Below are 5,428 nucleotides of genomic sequence, written 5' to 3' on the forward strand. Positions count from 1 at the left end.
TCAGTTCTGTGTCCAAGTCCAGCGCAGAGCGAGATTCAAAGATTTCAGTTCTTTTTCAAGGACACGGAACATAAATGGATCATCCCCAACACTTAATCATCTGTCTCCTATTGTGCTGATCCTCCTCCCAACAAAATACTTTAAACCAACCGAGGCAATCAAAACTTCAAAAGTTCACTGTGGTAGCAGTAGTAGTGATGCTACATTGTAAGTTTTATTAATAAAGTAAGCTATTGCTTCTTGGTGAGAAAAACACAAACAAATAAACACCATTGCATTGTTTAGATCATTTTCATTTCCATGCACTGACTGCAGCTTAGATTTTTTGAACAAGATGATGTAGCTGTAGATGATGTAGATGATTTAGATGTTGCTTATTAATTTGAAGAGCAAGAGCTTTAGCCAGCCTTAAAGTTAGATATTGTTGATTTTTCTTCTCTCCACTATTTTGTAAACCTAATGTGCAAAGTTTGCAAGCGTCCTTGGTCAGATTTGTGGTCAAGTTCTTTGCAGCTAACAGATACTTATCAAACAAAGCACGATTTGCATTTCACTGTGATGTTTTTCTTGTCTTAGCTAGTGGTAATGACCATTAAAGTTGCAGTAATGGATTTTTAGATGAGATAATAAAATATGCTATCAGGATTTTTACCTTAAAACATGTACCAAATCTACTCAAAACACATTAACACTAATATTGCTTTTCCTACATGATCTCCATACATTTGATTTATGCAGCAAGCGGTATTGTTAATTGTCACATTTTATCCTAAAGCCCCATTACGCTTTTCCTGCATCCCGTCTACAGTACTTGTTGTTGACAGCATTTGACAGTTCCGTTTGTAACAAGATAATCAATGTTATGACTTACCTGTCAGTTGTTTTCATTTTGTGGATACATAGCTTTGATGCTGTAGTCTGTTATATAGACCTCACCAATACTTACTCCAGTATTTCACCTCTTAAGAAAACAAGCTTCTGTTCTTCTATTTTCATTCTATTGATCTATGCTGATAGAGAAAACCTATTTAATTACATGGTCCTGCTAAACATTAGAGACAAGATTATTATAGTGTCACAACCTGAAATAAACAGATTTGCACTACATTTAGTATTAAACATTAACATTTCCATACATATACACATCATTAAGGTTTCTTTATTATTCTTACAATATACTCATTTAAAAAAAGAAGAAGCACAAAACATTCAACAAAACAAAATTTAAAATTGTATTTTTGTCAATTATGACCCCTATCTATCCCTAGTAATCGATACTAATTACTGTCCTTTTTTTCATAGTAATCAGTGTAAAATACCTCTTTGGTTTTACATATCCTACTGAGGGATGAATACATTCTTTCCAAAACTGAAACTGGTCAGGCAGGGGCTTTCAGCTGCTGCACAGTTTGACATTTTTACAGGCTTGCACTGCTCTATAATGGTGTAAATGAAAGTTATAAAAGATAAATTCATTCCTCAACCAGCTCATCCCGTAGGTTCCAGCACCAGGAACATCATTCAGACAGATTAAATTGGATTTTAAATATGTCTTTATCTGTCATACACAAAGGGTAAAATCAAAAAGTGTGACTTCCAAAGGTTATCTGTTTTATGTCTAGGAAATTGATACGCTTTTTAAATCTTACAGAAATTCACTTTGCTTGCATTTAAACGTGCTATACCCCGATGAGGCAGATTCTGTCCTATTTATCATCAAGTCGACTCAGTTAAGGCTTCATGCACTCAACTTTCTCATTAGCCATGCTAGAAACAATAATTTTCATGTGCTGTGAGTTTCATTTCTGACCTACGCCTCCACATCGCTCCCTTCTGCTTCATTTGTCTTGTACAGGTTTAATATTCCCCTCTCTCTCTCTGCCCACCTGTGTGAGTACATCTTTTAACAGGAATGCAGATAAGAATATATACTGCTGTGAACAAACAGAAGAAATTCACTTTGAGGATGGGTTGGGGGGGTATGGTTGTGTATTTTCAGGGCACCAAAGCACTGGCGGTTCCCCTGGTAACCAACACTTCAATACTGCGGCTGAACCTGCGAGATAATTGGATGGAAGGCATGGGTGGAGCTGCTATAGCTGAGATGTTAAAAGGAAATTGCTACATTACAGGTGGCTTTACTGTGATTTACTGTGGACTCAACACGTTGTGTTCTTTTTTTCTTTGTACTTTTTAATGGCAAAGGTGGGACCCCAACATCAACATATTCAACATTTTCCGCCAATAAATATAAAACACTTACCATCTCAAGTTTCCCTTTTATATCTGTTCTTTCTCATATTGCACTAGTTGTATGTGCAGTTTGGAACATGAGAACACTCTAAGGAGAGGAACACCTATATATGGTTCCTCTACATATCATTATACCGAAGCCTTAATGTCCCATAAGGTGAAATTTATCCTATACACAAGATAATTGTAAGAACAAATCATTATACTGTGCAAGAAATTTCAATTTCCTGTAGGAACATGTTACTTTGTTGCAATTTATAATAAGATCTTGTGCAAACAACTTCAGATGCACACAGTCACATATTAGAGACAACACAGCTAATCAAGTTTTAACTCAGGAATGTCACGTTGTTTTTATGTATTTTTTATTTTTATAACATATTATATATTTGTCTGATAATTTCCACATTTTGTCTGATCAGTTCCTAACAACATTTAAATTTACAATAATGGATCACACCGCAGTGGGGAATATATTTCATCACAGTCTTACTGAAAGTGCAGTAACTAGTTTACGAATATTCCTCCATTGTTATCTTCTTCAATGCTATGTGTCAACATACTGCAGACCAGCTACCTGAACTTTACCCCCACAAAGGTTGATTATCTCATTAATAAATTTACATCTTCACTGTATATGATTCCAGATACAGTAGAAAATGAAAAAGCATCAAATCACAAGTATTTGATTCTCTGGTATAACTCTCAAAAATGCACCATAAAAGAGATAACTTGTAAGCTGGAGTGGAAATTGTCTCACCAATTTAGAAGATCATCATTTAGCAAATAGTTTGTTGCTCTATAAAAATAAATAAATAAAAAATCCACAAAGCTAGAACATCTTCATCATTGATTGAAAAAATAAGAACATTTGAGTTGACTTCAGTAATTCTTCCAAATCATCAATGTGTTTTTTTAGACTCCATTCCTACAAAAGTGTTCAAAGAAGTCCTACCATTAACCTTTAATGCTTCAATCTTACACATGTCTCTATTAAGCTACATATCACGGGCCTTTAAGATGGCAGTAGTTAAACCACTATTTAAAAAGCTAATTATAGGCCAAGCTCCAACACTCTTATTATCTCAGAAATAGTAGAGTAGTTGTAAAAAAGCTAACTGATCATCGGTTGAGGAATGGTTAATTGAAAGAGTTTTAGTCGGGCTTCAGAGCTCATCACAGTACAGAAAGAGCTTTAGTGAATGTTACAAATTATCTTCTTATGGCCTCTGTTAAAAAGTCCTTGGGCCAGGGCATGCGTTACCTGCATGGGAGGAGCATGATTCCCCCAGGGGCCAACAGCTAATCACAATGCTCACCCATTCTCTCCTCGCTGTGGCAATTAAAAGTGTAGTCGGAGAGTAATGCTGCTGCAGGCAAGTTATGGACTTGAGTTGAATCGGACTAAGGCGGGCAAGTAACCACATCCTTACTTGCCAGAGAGTGTGTGTGTTCGATGTGGGCTCGTGGCAAATAAAGTTCTTCAACTCTGACATCATTCCCCGTCTCTGACCGGATGTTATTACCAGGGAACAGTACCGAATCACGTTTCAGAGATAGTGGTCCAGGGCGTCCGCTATAACAAGTGGTCCTCCGAGCCGGATCTGATCCCTGTAATAAAAGCATGGAAGAACAGCATGCCAGGAGACACCAGGCTCTTCCTGCCCATCTTCGAGGAGTGACTATCTCCCCCGGGGGAGATCATCACTTCCCAGATCAGCACACACTCCCCCGCCGCGTCGGAGACATGAGGAGGAGCCTGGTGGGGCTCATGGATCTCCTCGGTCTGAATCTCCGGTCACTCAGGATAGTTTCCAGTCTGGATGGGACATCAGGGATCGATGTGAAGAGGACACCGAAATGTTGCAGCAGGAGAATAATAGATTGAGAAGCGAGCAGAAAGCCTTGCTGGAAGCATTGGACCAGTTGCGATTGTAGAATGCAGAGCTGGCTAAGAAAAGTGACCAGAGAATGGGCCAGCTTCACCCCCAGGCTACAAATGAGACAGAGCAGTTACGTGAGCAACTCAACCACCTCAGCAGTGTTATTACTCAGTTGCAGAGTGCATGTGATACACGACCTCCTCAACAGTTCAAGCGAAGGGACCAGTCTGCCAAGCTGGATCGGCAGGCCAGTCCTGGCCATCACAGTGGAGCAGAGTCTGATGGTGGCAAGAAACTGCATGCAGCTTCAATCCAAGGAGTTAAGGGACACATTCTCCCAGGACTTGATATGACAATGCCATATGAGGGGGCTCTGCGGGAACCTGTTAGGCAGCCAGATTCAGCTTGTCAGCACCCTTAAGAACATATAGCAACACGCCGGCATTCTCTCGAAAGGTACGCTGTTCATTCCAGACATCTTACCCGTCCCTCGAAGAGGATGGCAGCATCGGTATTGGACACCCAGCACTCTCGACGAAGAAGTTGTGATTACTCACCTGAGGGTTTCACCTTGTCAGAGAGAAAACAGCATGCAGCATCATTGTGTCACCCTCGCAGTTTGGACAGGGATTATTACCGTTTCCCAGAGCTGCCAACTGGAGGTTGGGTTGCCCCCATCGAGAGTATGGGTCGCATTACCAGGCCCCTCCAAGACCCGCGCACTCGGAGTACTATTCGTACTCTAGATCCCGACAGCCGAGCCCGGTGGGGGGTCAGGAGCGCTATTATAGGGGGTCAGCACCTACAATCCCATATTTTGTACACCCAAATCCACAAGAGTTTGCAAGGCTGAGGATCGCATTGGAAAATAATATACCCCCAGCCGACGCAACAGAACAGTTTAAATTCCAAATACTGGTAGACCATCTTAAGCTGGAGGAGGCCCTGCTTATTGCTGACTCCTATAGCCATTCTAGGCACACTTATACCAACACAATGGATGCCCTCAACCAGGAGTATGGACAGCAGCATCAACTGGCACTCCAGCGTATAGCAGACTTAATGGACGGGCCACCTGTTATGTCAGGAGATACCAAGACCTTCAGGATGTTTGCACTAAAGGTAGGCTCCTTGGTCAGCATGCTTGCACAATTAGGAAGGAAAGGAATTGTGGAGCTGGAATTTGGGTCCCACGTGTCAAGGTTGCTTGAAAAACTGCTGCATGATTTGAGGTCCAGCTTCCGTCGATATATTCATCTTCAAACCATCCCCATTCCTACACTGACTGACTT

This window comes from Pundamilia nyererei, unplaced genomic scaffold, assembly GCF_000239375.1.
Source record: "Pundamilia nyererei isolate P.nyererei 1_Seehausen unplaced genomic scaffold, PunNye1.0 scaffold00127, whole genome shotgun sequence".
In the NCBI taxonomy this organism is placed as follows: domain Eukaryota; kingdom Metazoa; phylum Chordata; class Actinopteri; order Cichliformes; family Cichlidae; genus Pundamilia; species Pundamilia nyererei.